Here is a 22,971-nt window from a genome sequence, read left to right as displayed (position 1 = left end):
ATATTTTTATTATCATTATTATAAATACTAATTTTATCATATTTTATTATGATTATTATAAATACTAATTGTATCATATTTTATTATGATTATTATATATATAATTTTTTCATATTTTATTATGATTATTATAAATACTAATTTTTTCATATTTTATTATGATTATTATAAATACTAATTTTTTCATATTTTATTATCATTATTATAAATACTAATTTTATCATATTTTATTATGATTATTATAAATACTAATTTTTTCATATTTTTATTATCATTATTATAAATACTAATTTTTTCATATTTTTATTATCATTATTATAAATACTAATTTTTTCATATTTTATTATGATTATTATAAATACTAATTGTATCATATTTTATTATGATTATTATAAATACTAATTTTTTCATATTTTATTATGATTATTATAAATACTAATTTTTTCATATTTTTATTATCATTATTATAAATACTAATTTTTTCATAGTTCATTATCATTATTATAAATACTATTTTTTTCATATTTTTATTATCATTATTATAAATAATAATTTTTTCATATTTATTATCATTATTATAAATACTATTTTTTTCATATTTTATTATGATTATTATAAATACTAATTTTTTCATATTTTAGTATCATTATTATAAATACTAATTTTTTCATATTTTATTATCATTATTATAAATACTAATTTTTTCATATTTTTATTATCATTATTATAAATACTAATTTTTTCATATTTTATTATGATTATTATAAATACTAATTTTTTCATATTTTAGTATCATTATTATAAATACTAATTTTTTCATATTTTATTATCATTATTATAAATACTAATTTTGTCATAGTTCATTATCATTATTACAAATACTAATTTTTTCATATTTTATTATGATTATTATAAATACTAATTTTTTCATATTTTATTATGATTATTATAAATACTAATTGTATCATAGTTCATTATCATTATTATAAATATTAATTTTTTCATATTTTTATTATCATTATTATAAATACTAATTTTTTCATATTTTATTATGATTATTATAAATACTAATTTTTTCATATTTATTATCATTATTATAAATACTAATTTTATCATATTTTATTATGATTATTATAAATACTAATTTTTTCATATTGTTATTATCATTATTATAAATACTAATTTTTTGATATTTTATTATGATTATTATAAATACTAATTTTTTCATATTTTTATTATCATTATTATAAATACTAATTTTTTCATATTTTATTATGATTATTATAAATACTAATTTTTTCATATTTTTATTATGATTATTATAAATACTAATTTTTTCATATTTTATTATGATTATTATAAATACTAATTTTTTCATATTTTTATTATCATTATTATAAATACTAATTTTTTCATATTTTTATTATCATTATTATAAATACTAATTTTTTCATATTTTATTATGATTATTATAAATACTAATTTTTTCATATTTTTATTATCATTATTATAAATACTAATTTTTTCATATTTTATTATGATTATTATAAATACTAATTTTTTCATATTTTTATTATGATTATTATAAATACTAATTTTTTCATATTTTTATTATCATTATTATAAATACTAATTTTATCATATTTTATTATGATTATTATAAATACTAATTGTATCATATTTTATTATGATTATTATAAATATAATTTTTTCATATTTTATTATGATTATTATAAATACTAATTTTTTCATATTTTTATTATCATTATTATAAATACTAATTTTTTCATAGTTCATTATCATTATTATAAATACTAATTTTTTCATATTTTTATTATCATTATTATAAATAATAAATTTTTCATATTTATTATCATTATTATAAATACTAATTTTATCATATTTTATTATGATTATTATAAATACTAATTTTTTCATATTTTATTATGATTATTATAAATACTAATTTTTTTCATATTTTATTATCATTATTATAAATACTAATTTTTTCATATTTTATTATGATTATTATAAATACTAATTTTTTCATATTTTTATTATGATTATTATAAATACTAATTTTTTCATAGTTCATTATCATTATTATAAATACTAATTTATTCATATTTTTATTATCATTATTATAAATACTAATTTTATCATATTTTATTATGATTATTATAAATACTAATTTTTTCATATTTATTATCATTATTATAAATACTAATTTTTTCATATTTTATTATGATTATTATAAATACTAATTTTTTCATATTTTATTATGATTATTATAAATACTAATTGTATCATAGTTCATTATCATTATTATAAATACTAATTTTTTCATGTTTTTATTATCATTATTATAAATACTAATTTTTTCATATTTTATTATGATTATTATAAATACTAATTTTTTCATATTTATTATCATTATTATAAATACTAATTTTATCATATTTTATTATGATTATTATAAATACTAATTTTTTCATATTTTTATTATCATTATTGTAAATACAAATTTTTTCATATTTATTATCATTATTATAAATACTAATTTTATCATATTTTATTATGATTATTATAAATACTAATTTTTTCATAGTTTTATTATCATTATTATAAATACTAATTTTATCATATTTTATTATCATTATTATAAATACTAATTTTATCATATTTTATTATGATTATTATAAATACTAATTTTTTCATATTTTTATTATCATTATTATAAATACTAATTTTTTCATATTTTATTATCATTATTATAAATACTAATTTTATCATATTTTATTATGATTATTATAAATACTAATTTTTTCATAGTTTTAATATCATTATTATAAATACTAATTTTTTCATATTGTATTATGATTATTATAAATACTAATTTTTTCATATTTTATTATGATTATTATAAATACTAATTTTTTCATATTTATTATCATTATTATAAATACTAATTTTTTCATATTTTATTATGATTATTATAAATACTAATTTTTTCATATTTTTATTATCATTATTATAAATACTAATTTTTTCATATTTTATTATGATTATTATAAATACTAATTTGTTCATATTTTATTATGATTAATATAAATACTAATTTTTTCATATTTTATTATGATTATTATAAATACTAATTTTTTCATATTTTATTATGATTATTATAAATACTAATTTTTTCATATTTTATTATCATTATTATAAATACTAATTTTTTCATATTTTAGTATCATTATTATAAATACTAATTTTTTCATATTTTATTATCATTATTATAAATACTAATTTTTTCATAGTTCATTATCATTATTATAAATACTAATTTGTTCATATTTTATTATCATTATTATAAATACTAATTTGTTCATATTTTATTATGATTATTATAAATACTAATTTTTTCATATTTTATTATGATTATTATAAATACTAATTTTTTCATATTTTTATTATGATTATTATAAATACTAATTTTTTCATATTTTTATTATCATTATTATAAATACTAATTTTTTCATATTTTATTATGATTATTATAAATACTAATGCTTCTTCTTCTACTACTACTGCAGTCGTATATAATTTTATTGGTACATATGCAGAATACGAACCGGGCTTCTTAAAACTCTTCTGTATTTTCACATAATAAATGAATCAAAACATTCTGTAAACAGCAACAACAGCAACGCCAAAATCAATAACACAACACCAACACCACCAAAAACAACACTGAAGGCAACAACAGCGACACCAGAAACAACTACTACTCAATAATTTTTTTTTATTTAAATATCTCAAATCCCATTCTGCATAAGCACCTTATTTGGTATTTATCTTAAACATACTTATGCAGAATGCAAACCGAGGTTTTTATGATATGTTTATATTGGATTGTTAGATGAAAGTAGACCATAGTTTAAAAAAAAAGCCCAGTCCGTATTATATAAAAGTAGCTAAAAAATAAATAACGACACCACTACTACTACTACTACTACTACTACTACTACCACTACTACTACTACTACTACTACTACTACTACTACTACTACTACTTATAATAATAATAATAATAATAAGAAGAAGAAGAAGAAGAAGAAGAAGAAAAAAAAGAAGAAGAAGAAGAAGAAGAATGTCGATGATAAAGAGTAAGGCAAATGATTTCTTTATAACTAGCTAGGACCCGTGCATCGGAAAGATTGCTCAAAGAACTCCACCCAATACAAAACAAATGAAACTATAATTACCGTTGACTGAGATAATATTGTTTTCTTTTCTAAAGTGGTAATCGAAACCCCCTACCAATAAAAAGCAATGTTCAAAAGCACGTTAATTAACATATGAGAAAATGTGTTTTCACCCTTCAATAATGGAAAAAAATAAATGTTTTACGATTAAAGCAATAGTGAAACACTAAACAGAAATGGAAAAATGCACGTAAGCCAAATTTTTTAAATGGTTTGGATAATCTTTTTTTTTTTTACACGGTAGTCACCACTTATCAAGGCCCGGAAGCCACTCGGGGATAAGGGTTATTGCGTGTGCAGTAATCAATGGGATAGTATCGTAGTAATCGCTAGTATTGGGAATTTGATATTGGATTTGAAGACATCCAAGCTGTAGTCAGGTGGGAAACAGGAAGAGAGTTCCACAGGCGTGCACTTCTAAGAAAGAAGCTTTGTTCATGGAATCTACGTTCTGATTTAGGCACAATAAAAAGTGGGGAAAATTATTAACAGTGGTATCAGCTAAACGGGTGTTTACCGTGAAAGATTGGCGAGGGGGTGACCAGAGATTGGAGCTCAGACGAGCACTTGCCATGGAAGTAAGGATAAAACCTGTGTAAGGAAAGGAATTAAAATGTAAATGTGAAAAAAGCAGGAAAGTACGAGAAAATGTGTATAACGACAGAAAAAAATGTCAATGACTTTTCCACTCCAATAAAAGTGAAAAAATGTATTGTAAGCTTAGGAACATTACAATCAATCCTAAAACAATTGATTCGGGTGTAATTTAATGAATGATAAATACTTCTAGACTGAGTTATTTTTTAAAATTATTTCAGACTGAAGTTACTTTTCACGCAACAGTTTAAATACTTCGATCCCACTTTTTGTTCCGCACTGTAAGAGATAAATTGGCACGACGGCCAGGAAGAAAAAAGGGGGAGGGGAGAAATTGTAAAGTGGCTCGCCCCCGCTCAAATCGCCGAAACATGTATTTATATTTTTAATTTTGATTGAATTTAAAGCCTTTAAACTGCCGAGCTAAACGTAAGTTCCGAAATAAAGAATCGTAATGTGAGCATGTTATTGTATACTTAAGCAGAGCAGCACAAGCTGTGGCGAAAACAATAACGGTATTGTATAGAAACCCGTTTCTAATACAGTGAAGCCTTGTACGTGTAAAGGAAATATATATACGGATTCGTTGAAAGGAAAAATTCAAATATATATATATATATATATATATATATATATATATATATATATACACATATATTTGTAAACAAACATATATATATATACATACATATATATATATATATATACATACATGTGTGTATACATATATATGCATACATAGGGATTCATTGAAAGGAAAAATACACACATACACACACACACACACACACACATATATATATATATATATATATATATATATATATATATATATATATATATACGGATATTTCCTTTCAACGTACTAAACTTCACCATATTAGGAACGAGATTCCATGCAATGCTGTTATATATATATATATATATATATATATATATATATATATATATATATATATATATATATATATATATACTCTGCTCTTTTTAGATAGGATTTTAAAAAATTTTTATGATGAAAAATAAAAAACATTATTTTGATTAAAACTTTTAAAAAAAAATACTTCAGAGGGTGTTTAAAATGTGAATAAAAAATGTCGCGGTATATCCTGCACACACTTTGGGGTTATCTTTCAGATGCAAGGTTCCTTGTTTACTTGCGATTGTAACGATGTAAGATTCCGTTGTACGGAAGACCAAATCGGCCATAATTTAAATATTTAAATTTATTTACTGAATTTAAATATTTAAATTGATATACTGTTTAAATGATAATATACGTCTCCGATGTTTTTATTGGCGCTTTTCTTCGTATTTTTTAATAACATTTTTTTGCACCATTTACAAGTTTTTTTTTACAAATATTTTTTTTAATACTGTAATAGTAAAATTATTTTAGTAAAATTCTATATTGGATACGTTTTTTTATGAAGTTTAAGTAAAAAAAGTTCACTTTTTTATTATTAAAAATACATTTCATGAAAACACTCATTATAAAATGTTCACGTTGTTTAATTAAAAGTTCTTAATTATAATCTAATAGTTTTATAATTTTGTTATTTTGTTACAAATTTCTAATAAAGATTATTTTAATTTTAACGGTAATTTGGTTTTCATTATAAACTCCGTCATGTTAAAGGCTTGAAAATCACTTTAAATCAATTTTAATATTAAAAAAAAAAGAAAAATCAACAGGAAAAAAATATCGTGTGAAAACATTACGAGATACTTATTCCGTATAATTAATAAATGTATCTTTATTTTACTATTACAGTATTAACAAAATTATTTGTAAAAAGAACTTGTAAATGGTGCAAAAAAATGTTATTAAAAATACGAAGAAAAGCGCCAATAAAAACATCATAGACATTTTGGCCGATTTGGTCTTCCGTACAACGGAATCTTACATCGTTAAAACCGCAAGTAAACAATGAACCTTGCATCTGAAAGATAACCCACTTTGGCCGAACACATTTTCTCATAGCTCATTGGCGTTAAACTAATAGGCGTCCTCATTAGTTGTTGTTATTGTTATTGGCGTTGGTGGTAATTTTAGTATTGTTATTATTGCTAATATTTTTTACTAATAATACTATTTTGATTTTGTACATTAATTATTCATACGTCTGTTTTTATTCTTATTTTTGGTAATGCATCACTATTGTTCTAATTATTATTAGTAGTAGGTTGTACAGTGTTTATTTTTATTTGATTCTGACATGTAAGTCTGAAAAAATCCTCTAGTTTTTATTATCTCGTAACTTCACAAGGTTTAGTTAAGGCAGTAGATAGTGCTGTATGGAGAATTCAGTTAGCTCCGAAGAGGTATGCCGTTTTATTTAATTAGATTAAATATATAAACATGGCGTTTCTGAATTTTTGAGATGAGGATTGAATATTTGTATTATTATTCATCGGACTACTGTTCTCATCTTGAGTGTGATTGTTACAACCTTTCGGTCGATATAACCTCTGACCTTCTACACGGAACAAGAGCACGCTACCCCCGTGAAGTTAATAAAGGTTTCCGATCGAAATTCCGTCCAAATTCCCGAATTCGACAGACACATTCCCGTGTTCGACAGGATACACCTGAAGAAAGTCGGAGGTTATATCGACCGAAACGTTGTGAAAATCACACTCAAGATGAGAACAGTAGTTCGATGAACAATAATACAGATAAAAATGCGTGTATAAAAGAAAATATACAAAAACTGACTTCTAAATACGTTTAGATATCCGCTCCGACAAAAAAAGAAAGAAAATGTTATTACGCTGACACGACAACGAAACTCTACAAAAAGACTGTATTTTATTACAATCTGCTCAAATGTACTTTGCTTTCTTTTACAATGTCGTTTCTTTGTAGTGTTTGATATAAACCTATCTCTTTGTGCTCAATAGGTTAATTCGTTCTTAAATCCGTTTATTGCTGTTTTGTCATCCGTATAAAATAAGGTAAAGTATTTGAATTATTATCTGCCGGGTGGGTTAGGGTGATTTTCAAATCGTATCAAAACTGACAAAAAGAAATTACGCTTCGTCAATGGTCACGAAAATATTCGTATTCATAAAAATATAATACTTAATTCGGCCAAGTTCACAAGAAAAAAATAAAAGAGCTATAAAGAAAATATTTCAAACTTGACAGTTTAAAAAAAGGAAATGAAAAAAAAAAAACCTAATGTATCAACCGGTATAGAAAAAAGGTACTTCTCTGTTATTTGAGCTAAAATCGAAAGTCGAAAAAATGGTAATCACTTAATTTTATGTCAATTTTATGTAAAAAAATAGGCTACTTATTTAATTATCATATCGCAATTCGTTCAATATTCTTGCGGTATTACATAAACATTATTTTCATAGTGTAACGAAAGGATTACGCCATATTTATTTGCGGCATGTGACGTAAACACAAGTGAAGTAACTCATAGTTTGGAATGTTAATAACGCGGAGTTTATTAAAATCAAAACATGTAATAAATAACAAAATGAATATAAAATATTGCATATTTTGTGATTTTCTTCTTTTGGGTTGTTTTATATAAAAATAACATCGAATAAACAGGATTATATAAAGTGAACGCAATATATATATATATATATATATATATAAAATATATATGGCGAATTATAAATTACTAACTAGCTCTACCTACGTATTGAGCACTTTTTAAGTAAATACTTAAAGTTTACGCATAATTCTATACTTTCGTATATTAAATTCATGTGAGTAAATGAAGTAGTTATATATATATATATATATATATATATATATATATATATATATACTCCTATAAATTCGTGTTTCTTTTATATGTATTGATATTCATATTAAAAACCCTCTTTTCTATTTATTTAAAAAGAAAATACAATTTTTTTATATATGGGTCATGGAATTGAATTCATCTGCAAAAGATCTAGCTAATTTGCATATTCTTTTGAACATTCATTTTAATTAATTCCCTATTAGTTTTTTCGGTTTTCTGATGGGATGATCATCTAGAGTTAACTATTACGTGTCATTTATATTCATGCAGATATTCTACATGATTATACTTGCATAATATCTGCGTAAAATGTTTACAGGACACAATATTGTTTCCATATATATTTATGTATACGTATATATTTTTTGTTTAATCTATCTATCTATCTATCTATCTATCTATCTATCTATCTATCTCTCTGTGTGTCTCTGTGTGTACATTTCCCTACGCAATAACTCTCTCAATATTTAGTCTTACAGACTTGAAACTTGATATACAGGGTACTGAGATTTGGAAAAATATATGTGATCGGTTGTCGGCCATACATTTGGCTGTTAAAGGGGTCAAAGTTCAACGATTTGACCTTTGAGAACTCTACCAAACTCCTCCGCCAATTTTGGGTGTAAACACTTGAAATTTTAGATATAGGTACCTTTGACATGGATCCAACTTAACTTAATTTGAGCCCTAAACAATGAATGTTAAGGGGTCATAATAGGGGTCAAAGTTAAAAAATTTTGACCGTTATACATACATCTCACACCCGGACAACGCTGGGCACCCATGCTAGTATATATATATATATATATATATATATATATATATATATATATATATATATATATATATATATATATGAGATAACAGTTGAATTCGAATTGTTCCGGGTTTTTTAATTCGTAACCTGGTAAAGTTTTTCAACAAAAGTAAAAAAAAAAAAAAAGTGGTCCGAATTTATTAGATAAAAAATCCAGTTGATTCAATGTATTCAAGACCACTTCAACATCATTCTGGGACTGGTCTGTTCTCAAAGTTTTCAGATATTAATTACCCTCTTTGCTATCATGCGAACTCTTGTGTTTATTATGTAAAAGGAACACTTGGAAATGACTTCGAAAAATACTTTCATTAATAATTAATTTTTTGCTTTATCGTTTTTTGTGATTTGTGTGATTTTTTGTGATTTTACTAGTTTCGGCATTCCTATGTGTAAGAAAGCCTTTTACTCCAATAGTTTCTTCCTCAGAACTGCAAGTCTTTGGAACCCCCTTCCGGGATACTGCTTTCCCAACTGTACTGATACGCAGAAGTTCAAGTCTAATGTGAACAAACATCGTTCTACTCATCTCCCTTCATAATGTCCCGCAAATTGTCCCCGATAGTAGCCCCCTACTTTAAAGTGGCACTGTGCCTTGTTTGTGGTGAAGATTGAATAATAAAAAAGAAGATACATTTGGTTTTAATTGAAATTCAAAATGTCGCATTTCGATTTTCCATGTAATCAGGGAGAAACACCTAAAAAGAAAGGGGAGATTAAGAAAATGTTTTGTTATGCTAATAGAGTAATATATTCCCTTTCCGAGTTCATTTAAAACGACAAGCTGGTGGTATATAACTTGATATTTACTTCCTGTAATCCCTTTAATATAAGAAACGGTTTCATTTGGAAACCTTTTCTATATTCGCTTACTTTTACGTGACGGTATAGATACATATTTATTTATATATTCATATACATATACAAAGACAGTTAACTTTCGGCAGCCTTGAAACGATAGCTTTCCTTATTTTATGATTTATTTCTCAAAGTCCATTAGGCCTGTTTTTGGTAAAAGGCGGAAAGAAAAGTTATTTTCTACGTTGGTATTTATTTCTATAACATTTATGATATGATGTTTTTGACCCTGACTGGTATTCTTTAGCTCTTTAAATAAAGTAGTTTTATGCTTTGTCTGAAGCGATTTTAATAAATCAAGAATAAATGCGCATTGGTTTTTATGATAATGTCAGACGACTATGCACCAGGTGTGATGTAATGAAATACCAGTGACCTTTTTACAGAAACACTTATTGACCAGCAAACGATTTGATCGTAAATATAACACAAGGGTTTAAATATATAAAACATTATGATTATAGTAAAACGTACCTTGAAAATGCGGCTATTAAATATTGCATAGTGATATGGCAGCAGAAGGAGAAAGAAACAACCTTAGTAGAAGTTGGTCTCTCCAATGATGTTTGGTTAAACTGAACTGAAACAGAAAAGATAACGAAATACCAAGGTTTTATGTATGGCATGAAAAGGAACTGGAATCTTCAGAAGGTTTCTATGATTCGAGTAATTATAAGATAAACTAAACTCATGAACAAGACTTTCAAAGTCGACGAACCAGGTGCAAGAGACATTCAAACATTTCCATTTAAAAGGGCGGTAAGAATCTTTTAAATATATATCCATATTGGAGTATATGAGATAGCAGATGAATCTTTGAGATCCGGTAGAATGGCCCATCCCCAGCTTGAAATAAAGTTTCAGAATTCAGACAGACAGATGCAGAATCTTTATTATGATAGATTATCATTATGTACCCACAACGAGTTTCATCAGACGTAATTGTCGGTGATTTCGGCATTCGAACGGCTTTCCACAATGTTTCAGCTGTTGTAATCAGTGGTATTATTTGCATGTTGCAGTTCCCCCCTTTGTAAAAGAGCGCGGACACGCGTATGCAAATGCCGAGCCGTGTGCGAAGGAAAAGGCTATAAAAAGAGCGAGTGTACAGACTAAGAATCACGTTCGAGTGCACGCTCAGGAGCACGTTCGAGAACACGCTCGAGGGCACATTCGAAAAGGAGGACAGCAATCAGAGAGAAGAAATACGTTCACGGTTTATTCGGGAAAGAATCCTGAGTTGTTGTTACTTGTTTTATGTTCTTCCCGATGTTCTGCTGTGGCGTGTATGGTCTACGTGAGTAAACGTGTATAACGTTACACCTTTGATTCTAACTACCGCTGTTCTTTTGATATATTTTTCGGAATAATTCGTATGATTATCAATATTCCGGTAGTTTCCTATGCATCATAATTCTTTCAGTTTGCGGATTTTAAATTTTAGTTGCATTAAAAAATAAAAACATTTCACCGAGGAATAAATATATTATATTAAAAAAATAAATCTGTACACGAATATTTGATGTTTATCCCTTTCTCTTATTATTCCTTTTTCCTTTGATGCAAAGATAGAAATGTGTTATTTAAGATATTGAAAAGATAGTTTCTTTTGCCTCTAAGGATTTTTTACGTAAAATGGTTATAGAATAAGACTTAAAAAATTCATGTATATAAAAACAGCAATAATATCTATTCATAACAAAAAGAAAAAAAAAAGGCTGCCCCATGTATTTTCATTTAGTCTTGCGTAAAGCTGAATTTCCATGAAAGTAACTTTTTAATGCCTTCAAATATTATTTAGGAATTGTTTTTTATGGGGTAGTCACTATTTATCAAGGCGCGGAGAACATTCGAGGATGAGTGTTAAAAAGAGGTCTGTGGTCACTACGACAATAGCATAGTATTCGTATCTGATGAAACTTGGGTTTAATTTTATTATTTAATTGTTACTGAACAAAAACTTATTTACATTGGACTTAAAGACGACCATGTTGTCAGCCGGAAAGCTGGCCAACGGAACATTTTCAAAGGCGAGAAGCCATAGGAAAGAAGTTTTGTTCATTAATTGTTTCCTAACTAATTAAAACCTGGTAATCTTCAAATCCAAGATAAACTAATTCTTGTCATGATCTTCCTATGAATAATAAACCACTGTTTATATCATTAGTCAATTTTAGTATTATACACTTTTTCAATTTTGCAATATATCAATGGTCAATATAAGCATTATACTATGGGCCACTTTTAGTATTATAGTATTGGTCAATAGTAGTATGACACCATTGGTCAAGTTTAGCATGATACCATTGGTCAATTTTGGTATTATATTATTAGTCAATATTAGTACTATACCACTTTTCAATTTCAGCTATATACCATTGGTTAATATTTGCATTATACCATGGGTTAATTTTAGTATTATATCATTGGTCATTATTAATATTATACTACTAGTCAATTTTAGTATGATGCCATTGGCCAATTTTAGTATTAGATTACAGTGTGACTCCCCCCCCAAAAAAAAAACAGGACATTCAACTGTTTTTCTGAGCATTTTACAGTCAACGCAGAAAAAAAGGCCAAAGGCCCTTGTGTTTTGATGTGATGTTTTGAATATAATAAACTAGTTATGACCAAAGTTTCATTTCATTCGGACAAAACACTAAGAAACGGGGCCTAATTAGAGTTGGGGCCTGTTTTTTGGGGGGTCACCCTGCATTGGTAAAATCTGCACTCCCATAGTGTTCATCACCTTTCGGCTGGCAATAATGTCCGTCTCATAAACTCTTAATCCCTGTGGTTCTTGGGCATGATGGATATAACAAAAACGGTTATATTTCGGATCGATTATAAATGTTATAAATTCAAGTACAAATTAAATACTATTAAAGAATTGCACTTTTCTTATATTAAATTATTTATTTTCAGCTGATAATAAAAACGAAGCAAATACTATAGTGTGATATCTCAACTGTATCAGACAAACTTGTCGAAATGAGGCTCTAAATTATAATCAAATCTACATTGTCCATTCACATTAGAACGGGTTTATTTTCACATTCAATAAAGATTTACTTCAGCATTTGACAAAATATGATTGAATTTCACGTACTTATGCTGAATAGGGTTCGTGGTAATTTTTAGATAACATTTTCCAGTGAAATCCAATTTTTTTCGGTATCTTTGTTTTCATTGAATGATTAGAGGAAAGTTTCAGAATAGTTTAAAATACCCACTCCAATGTTAAAAATATGTTTCTTGATAGTAACGTTATTATTGAAGCACGATCCGTATTCTGCGTAAACACAGCCATGTAAAATTTCATGAAAGACTATTTCAACTACTAATTCTAAAAGTCCTATTTTCGAAACACCAGAAACGTTCATCAGGTGTCCTGCTAGTTTGGCTGACTTAGAAAAGGCCAAAGTTACTTCCCCGACTAAAGACTATGGGAAAACGTTCAGTAAACCCAAGTAAACTCATAATAGTCTCCCGCGTGGCGCGCTATTAATAGATTAAAGCTATTGAAAAAAGTCTCATATGGCAGCAATCTTCACAGTAGTCTCTACAGAAATCGGTTGGAATACAAAGTTGTTACATGTTTCGATTTGTTGTTGATTCCATTTATATAAGTATCGTTTATAAAGACAAGCATTGTAGAATATTGTGTAATAACATTCTTTGTAAGGTTAGATAGAATTATTTAGTATAGTTTTCACTTGTGTGCGGTCGTTGTAATTAAATTAGTTGTCGAAAATCAACAAAATAAAATAAATAAGATTTGTGATCTATTTATTCTTTTGAAATGACAAGGTTTGCTCAAATTAGTTTGATCGTTTCCCATAATGTAACAAGAAATACTGGGTTATCTAATTTAGGATTTCTTTCTTTATCGCCTGTAGCCATATGCATCGCTAATGAACAGCTTGAAGAGAAGGATATTCCGTTATAAAAAGAAAACTAATGGAACAGTTGCAAAAATTCAACTTTGCTTTCTTCATCGATCGGTGTTAGTGATCTACCGCTGAATCTTTTGATTTGGTTGCACGGTGTAAAATAAGCGCTGTCGACAAAAAAAGCATAACTCTTAGTATAGAGGAACTCGTGGACATTCCACGACGATTTCTACGCTTGTCTGCATAATAAACTCTAAATAATAATATTCTTGTTGAAATAATACATATTTCTCGGGTTCAGTACTACTAAAAGTACTTTAATCGTTCATAAAAATAATCGTCATCGTCAATTAAATACGCTTTAAATAAATAAAACGATTATTCTCTTAATTTATTTATTTCCTACAAGTAGTTCACCACATATCAAGAAAGTTCACTCGATGATAAGTGTTATTGTTTTTACGGCAGTTATTGGGACAATAGCGTATTAATCGTTAGTATTGGAAATGTTTTATGATTAGATTATTTAAGAAGACGGTTCAATAAGAACTTGTTTACATTGGACTTGAAGACGACAATATTGTAAGCTGGAAAGCAGACCAGTCGAAGAGAGTTCCACAGGCGGGAAGTTCTACGAAATTCGCTTTATTCGTGGAATCCACGTTTATGTTTGGGCATTAATAGAGATGAGAGGAGATCTTTTATAGTGGCTTTTACTAGACGAGTGATTTTTATGAAATATTAACAAAGGGAGTCATAGATTAGAGCTCTGACAAGCACTTTCCATGAAAATAACGATAGAGCCGAGACAAGCTCGAAACGTCTCCTCCACTGGAAAGAGGTCCATGATAGAGAAAAGAGCATCACCTACTAGATTACGAAGTCGGTTTTTTACGTAAAGGTATGATAGGTTGTCCCGAATGTCTCATGCCCAAATCTGGCAAGAATACTTGATGCTTGGACGTACTTGACTCAATTAAAATCCTTTTTTTAGTCCTATAATATTCTGTATTCTTACTGTAAAATACTTGCCAGCCTGCTATTCTTCAAATCAACATACGAATGCATGTTTAATGTGCTTATTTAAAATTATAGCTTTAATGAATAGGGCGATCTAGTTTGATTTTCGAACGATTCATTTGAAAATTAATAAATTTTGAATTATTCACCAGTCAATACTGATTGTATGATCTAATTTTATAATGTATATTTAAGGTCATAATGCACGTACAAATATAAAATGCCATTAACGAACTCTTTTATAAAAATGCGTTATTAATAACCCATGTATACTAACAGGATATACTAACATTGCATTTCAAAAATGGCTTCACCAAGAATCTTATTTACACATTTTTGCTCCCTTTGTATTAATTTAAATACTTTTCCATTTCAGCTTTAATATATTTATATTCAAATACCTTATCACACACTTTTTTTTTCGGAATTTCTTGTTGCATTATTTATAGAACTGATAGTTTATTCTTCTTCTTCTTCTTCTTCTTCTTCTTCTTATTTATTACTTATTACTAGTTATACTTATACCCGAATAGCGAAATCTGTGCCAAAATAATTAATATAATTTGCTTTTAGAATTAGGCTGAGGGAATCAGAACATTTTATTCCGTATATCAAATCAAGTAATCAATTCAATATTTTGTATAGATTCCCAGGTCTTATTTATAAAATTCACTATGTCTGTCTCTATTTTTTCAAACTTTATTTTCTCCTTGTGTAACCGAGCGCGCATGAGCGTGCGTGAAAATATCAGCAGCAGACGAAGGCCAGATAGCTGGCGAAGGTAAAGATAGCAACAACAGCAGCAGGCGTTTGAGCACTATGCAAATTAACAAGTGTGCGCGGACTTGTATCGCATAAAAAAAGAAAAAAAAAAGGACTTCTTCTAGAGAAGCAAAGTGCGCACCGGAAAAGATGAAAGTGTAAAGTCAAAAACGAGAAATGGCTGTTTATAGCCTGCGTATGGCAAACATCGAGATAGGCGTGTGGCGGCAAGAGAGTGTTAAGCTAGTGTCGAGACGGTGTGATTTTATTAACCTCATGGAGTATGAAATATACAGTAAAAAAAAACAACAAATAAAAAAAAAAACAAGAAACAGGCATTGTTTCGAAAGTTATTGTAATAAATGCATTTTGCTAACACAGAAAAAAAAGCCGAGTCGGATTTATTTAATTGTGTTTGTTTTTACTTTGTGACGATACCGGAGAACGTGGGGGGGGTTTCTAGAGAGGCTTGAAGTGTAACGAACACAATTCGAGCCACGTTACACTTATAAGTTGGTTGTAAAAACATCTATATACCTCTATGTTTATCATCCCGGAAATAGTTGAAGCAGTTTACGATTGAAAAGGCATAGTTTTTAAACAAAGTGTCAACTATTTTTTAAAAAGTAAAAGTATGCTAATAAGAATATCAAAATATAAAAGACATGTTTTAAAATATTTAAATCACGTAAATTAGAGTAAAACATTAATACTAAATACACTGAAAGTGGCAATACGGCATATTCATTCATTGGCATCATCTATAATATAAATCTCAACTGTCTGTTTAAATGTATGTATGTTTGTATGTCTGCCTAAAACTTTCGACAGAGGCGACGAATTTTCACAAAATCGGTCTCGTTTTAATTCGGACGAAAAATATCGAAGAACTGAAAAACCTTTAATCCCTTCACCCTCAACTGGGCACTTTTGTACAGAGAGGAGTAGCTAAAAATCGTTCCTTCATGACAATTCAGCTATACACGCATCCGCAAAAAGTTCTTTCTTGAATTAGTTTAAATATTTAAACAAATATCGACATCAGTTGGCTTTCCCGAACACAGACCAGTCGGTGGATTAGTAGCATCGTTATCTTAAGATTGCAGGGTCGAGCCGAGATCTGAAATATATTGATTTTTCGATTTTTAAAGCTTTAATGGTTATTTATCCCATTTTTTGTTCGTTTTTTAGAAATATTTTTTATCACGTTTGCTGCTTTTTGTTTTTGTTTTTCCGATTTTTTAAAAAGAAGTTTTAACATCGTTCGCTTATTATTTATTTTGCATCACGTTCGCTGTTTTTTGTTATAATATTTAACCAGGGTTATTACGTTCGCTTATTCTTTATTTTCCATCTTTTTTATTCTCCCCCAACCTCACCACACTTGAGCAACGCTGGGTACACCCGCTAGTCATTTATAAAACTCACTATGTCTGTTTGTCTCTCTGTCTCCATTGTTTACTTTCAGATTTTGCTTTCAGTTTCGATTCTGGCTAATAGCAACCAAGTCGCAATTAGTTTTTTTTTCTTTTGAAATTACGACGATATGTTGGTTACAATATCTTATTAAATAATAGATAGAGAATTAACTATATTATATACGAATCTGGATAAAATTTAAAAAAAAAATCATATTCAAGCGTAGTTTACAACCGGGCTATGCCGGGCACACCTTCCAGCTAGTTTGACATAACGCTATCCATTCCACAAGCTGTACCTGAACTACTAAGGTCAGATTAGTCTATATGTTGTGAGAATAACAACCAAGAAAACAATGGACCAAATAACAAATAATAATAAATTATCGATCCTCAAAAGTTTGTCCTTTTCAATCGATTTCTAATGTTTTACCTTGGCGAGTTTGATAATTCAAATCTTGTACCCGTTTCTTTTTTATATAGATTGTTATCATTATTTACGTAACCTTCAACAAAGCGACTGACATTTCCACTTGATAACTTCACAATAAATGTTGTAAAAGGTGAGCAAATTGTAAACGTTAATCAATTGCACCTGGTGGGCAATTGGGACACTTTTCAATATGTGTATTAATTCTACATAGCCTGCTCATTGCTTAGCTTAAAAAAGTTAAAAAAAAAAAGAATGGAAAACCATTCTAGATAGCGACTGTATTGAGAATTCCTTAAGAAAAACTTAAAAAAAAATATGTTCGCATATTTCATACTACGAGTGGTGTTCCAAAACTAATGGTTCCTATTTTTGATTTCGCTCGAATAGATAAGAAGGGATTTCAAATTTCATGGTAATGATGACTGGACTTGTATATTAATGACCGCAGTTTAAACTAATTAGATTTCGTTGGGGATATGTAAAGTCGCATGTCTCCGCTGATAAACAAGACACTTGGAACTCAACATTCGACTCGCTCTTGCCGAAATACAGACTAAATTAGTTGTGAAAATACACCTTTAGATAATATATATATATATATATATATATATATATATATATATATATATATATATATATATATATATATATACGCGATCAGCTTGGACCATGCATTCGAAATTTTATTTTAATTATAAATGCCTAAATTTAATCTTTGGCTTGAACCACATATTTGCAGAATAAAAAAAAATCCCCTGTGTTATTTTAGTTTAATTTCGACGCCTCTTAAAAACACTATATATATTAATTGTATGCATAGATTTTATTGCTTTAACTTTCTAATGTTCGCATGTAGAGATAGATAGATAGATAAATGTATGTACATTGTACTAAGAGGTAGTTTGACAGTATTAGCTGCACTAAGAAACTTTCCTCTATGATCTCTTATGTCTAACATTACTCAAAAACGGACCCATAGTTACATTGATCGATAAACAAAAAGAACCGTGAATATCAGCAATTCAAAGGATACTATATATGGCGAGAGTTGGATCTTCGTACTAAACGAGTTCCAATACTATTAAAAGCTTCCGTTATCGATCTACGGCCTGCAATTGATTACACGCAGGGAGGGCGGAGCGATTTCCCTTATGAGTTAGACAAAAAGAAAGCAAGGAATAGAAATCGTAGGATTCTTAAAGAGGCATAACGGTACAATGCTAATACGACCCTTCGTTCTCCGATCATGTCCGTCAATGTTTTTGCCCCTTTTTAATCCGACAAAGACAATCGATCGCGTGTCAAATCTCGTTTATTATTTCTGGAAATGAGGTCACGTCATAGGACTATGGAAAGGCTGGAGGGGGTAATCGGGAATGATGAATTTTCATTATTAAGTAATTCGGAATTGAATTATGAAATATGAAACAAAACACGCAAAAGAATAATAACGAAGAGGGGAAGCAAAAAAACAAAACAAAACAAAAAACAAAAACAAACAAACAAAAAAACAAACAGAAAAAAACGAACATTTTTTTTCATTGATTCTTCCAATACTGAACATACTTTAATTATTTTTCGTTCTTTTAATCTCTCTCTATCTTATATATATATATATATATATATATATATATATATATATATATATATATATATATATATATATATATATATATGTATATTTGAATTTTACTGTCAGTGGATACTTTACCTTTCACCAGACTATCCATTCACGTGAAATCACATTTTTCTTCACCCTATTCCCTATGCTTCACTTTTTGTTACCAAGCAAGATCTTTGACTTACTTGCAGTTTCATTATATGCTTTTGCATGCAAAATCCGATCCCGTATTTTGCTAATCCCTACCCTCTGATGAGAAGGAAATATTTCTTCGAAACTCCGCGGATTAAGGAATATCCACTTATTTAGTGTTTCCTTTTCAAATTAAATGTTTTTAACTCTTTTTCAAAGTGTTTTTAACGTGTTTTATTAACTATTTGCCCTTATATATATATATATATATATATATATATATATATATATATATATATATGAATTATTCTGCCGATCTCGTCATCTAACGAGATCGGCATAATAATTTTATTGTCCTGTCTATCGAAACAACTTGTAAAGATTTAAGTAAAACTCCCCGAGGTTGAAATAATAATAAAAAAAACATATTTCGCTCTACAAATGTATTGAGCACTTTTTCCCTGATTTTTCTTTTTTTCCAAATATACCTCCTAATATATATATATATATATATATATATATATATATATATATATATATATATATATATATATATATATATATATATATATATATACCAGCTGCACATACCCGGCGTTGCAAGGTAGAAACACATATTGCAGAGCAGAGAGTTTAGTCATATACTATTTAAGATGCACCAAATATCACAAATTGTTACAATTTTCCTGAAAGTTGACCATAGTTTGGTTTTTGGAAGCATAAAACACCGTCGTATTTAGAAAATTTAAACAAATAAATATAATCTCATAGCTCAACCGGAAATAACTCATAGGTTAAATTAAAACATATTTCCGTTTTTAAACGATCTGATGATCGTTTTACTAATAATTAAAAGTAAATCAAATAAATTAAATTAAATGTAAACAAAATTAAAAATAAATTACATAAATCAAACGTATATAATATTTCTAAATAGAACACTTCAAACTATTTGATTACTAATTTCCATTAAAGATTAGCGGCAAATTATTAAAACAGATTTTCCTTAATGGAATATGCTAATGAGATAATCTCTTGAATAAATAAATAAATAAATAAATAGTATATATATAGAAATCATGCTGAAATAAATGCATTAGTCCGTTTTCACTAATTGTTAATCAGTGTATCTGTCGTATATACTAACGTAATTGCAAACAAACAAACAAACAAAGTTATGACTTTATATATGCAAGTGAAAATTTGAAACAAAATTCAGTAAATCAAAAAATACTTTCAATACTTTCATTATATGGCTCATGTCATTAAAGTAAATGCATTTTTAGAAAACAAACTGTTTATACGGAGTCACAAATGTTGCTATTTAGCATATATATTGAAAATACGTATATCTGGACAGATAACGCCTTAAAATAATCGCCTCAAACGTCTCTACCTTTCTCTCGCTCTATCTCTCTCTTTCTCTCTCTCTGTATATATATATATATATATATATATATATATATATATATATATATATATATATAAAATGGGTTAATAAATTCCAACGAAAGAAAGATTTATATTTAAATAAGGGAGTAGTCACCAACAATGTGTATTTTTTAACATTATTTTATTATTCCGTGTCTTGGTTTTTCATTGGGAATTATGTTTGGATCATTGTAATAATGTTTTTAAGTCATTGAAATCGTTTACGTACGTTTCAGACGGTCTGATGCGTCCTCGTCAGAAATTATTTTCAAATGTGTAAGAATGGCGATTTTCGTAGTTAGTTTGAAGTTTTTCCAAAGGGGTGGAGGCTTGTAAGTGTTTATTATACATTGGTATGCTGAATTTTTATTGCTTTTTTTATTGCTTTTTTATTTGGTTTGTCCAGGGAGATTTTGACCTCGCTGTAGTCAGTCGCTATCTCTTTCTGCTAATGTGTTTTTCTTTTCCTTTAGGGTGGGGTAGGGTGTGTGTATGTGTGTGTGTGTGTGTGTTTGTGTGTGTGTGCGCGTGTGTGTGCGTGTGTGTGTTTGCTTTTATTGGTTTGGGAAGGTGTATATTGTTTTATAGTATTTTGGGGTTATTTGCTTTCTTAGGAAGGCGGCTGTGGTCCGAGGTCGTTACTAATGTGTATGTGTGGTGAGGGGGGACTGGCTCTTCTGAAGTAAGGGTAGGGGTGCTTTCATTCTATTTTGATATTTATTTTTTGGATTCTTGGATTTTAGTATTGTGATTTTTCGTTTTAGTCTTATATTATGTTTGTTTAGAAAGAGGGGTGTATTTAAAATAGGGGATTTTTTTAATGTTTCTATTTATTTGTCTTCCCATGTGGGTATGGCCAGACCCAGGATGTGTTCCTAGCGTGGGGAAGAATTTGTTCCCCAGAGGGGGGCATTGGGGGTAGGTATGGGAGGGGGATGATAGAAGGGAAGATAGTCGTTTCAGTCATGAGGGGGTTCTCCTCCCTTGACCGAGTAGGGAGCGAGGTGTTGGGACAGATATTATACTATGGGTCTAGGTGTGTCCTAGTGTTGTTGGTTTCGAGGTTTAGTAGGGTTGGTATTGTTCAGTGTGTTGTATTAGAGATAGGGGTGTTATGTCTGTGTGTGGTTGTATGCGCGCACATGTGTGTGTTTTAATGTGTCGGTTCTGATTTATGTGTGGGTGTGTGTATGTGTATGTGTATGGGTGTGCATGCGAGTGTACCTTGCATTTCATGTTTTTGTGTGATTGTATTAGGTTCTGTTCAGTTTAGGAGTGAATTTGGTGATGAAGTTTTTTTTCCTGTGTAAGTAAATAAAAATAATTGTCTGTTTGGAAGATTGGCATAATTTTGAAGCTGTTTCCACTGCATGTGTGTACGTGTTTTGAAACATATATATATATATATATATATATATATATATATATATGAATTAAATCAATTTAGCATAATCTTAACCACACATAATTAGTAATTCGCACCCGTGCATATATCTATAGGTTTTTATCGGGCCCTTTAGAGAGCGTCCATATTTATAGGCAATAGCGCTTTACGTCACCCAATCGCCGACAATATTATGGTCATTTCGTTCATATATATATATATATATATATATATATATATATATATATATATATATATTATATGAATTAAAACAATTTAGCATAATCTTAACCACGCATAATTATGAATTCGCACCCGTGCATAAAATTGCAACGAGGTCGTCTATAATTAGATACCTTGATTTAAACTGGTTCTCATTCTAAAACACGGGTCTTTATCCTCACCGAATCACATTATTCTCATAGTGAACTGTAGTTTAACATTGTGTATGATACGTATCTCTACTTTTTTATAAACGTCACTTTGTGTGTGTGTTCGTGTCTGTGTTAGAGAGAGAGAGAGAGAGTTCCTTCCTCATTTAAAAAAAAACAAATCACGCAAAGGTAATTC

General features: G+C 27.9%; 1 protein-coding gene across 4 annotated transcripts in view; it reads right to left on the bottom strand.

Annotated features, from left to right (window-relative positions):
- LOC145277642 (uncharacterized) overlaps positions 1-22,971 on the bottom strand; it is a 763,829-nt gene that overhangs the window by 57,742 nt on the left and 683,116 nt on the right. Inside the window, exon 3 of one of the 4 annotated variants that reach the window (XM_080129223.1) lies at positions 10,779-10,884. The exons of the other annotated variants lie outside the window; for them this stretch is intronic. The gene's annotated coding sequence lies outside the window, so the exon portion shown is untranslated. The remainder of the gene's footprint in view (positions 1-10,778; positions 10,885-22,971) is intronic. 4 annotated transcript variants of the gene reach the window in all.

Source organism: Euprymna scolopes, chromosome 6, assembly GCF_053919585.1.
Source record: "Euprymna scolopes isolate OS-2025 chromosome 6, ASM5391958v1, whole genome shotgun sequence".
NCBI lineage: Eukaryota > Metazoa > Mollusca > Cephalopoda > Sepiida > Sepiolidae > Euprymna > Euprymna scolopes.
This window is presented reverse-complemented; position numbering and strand designations above follow the sequence as displayed.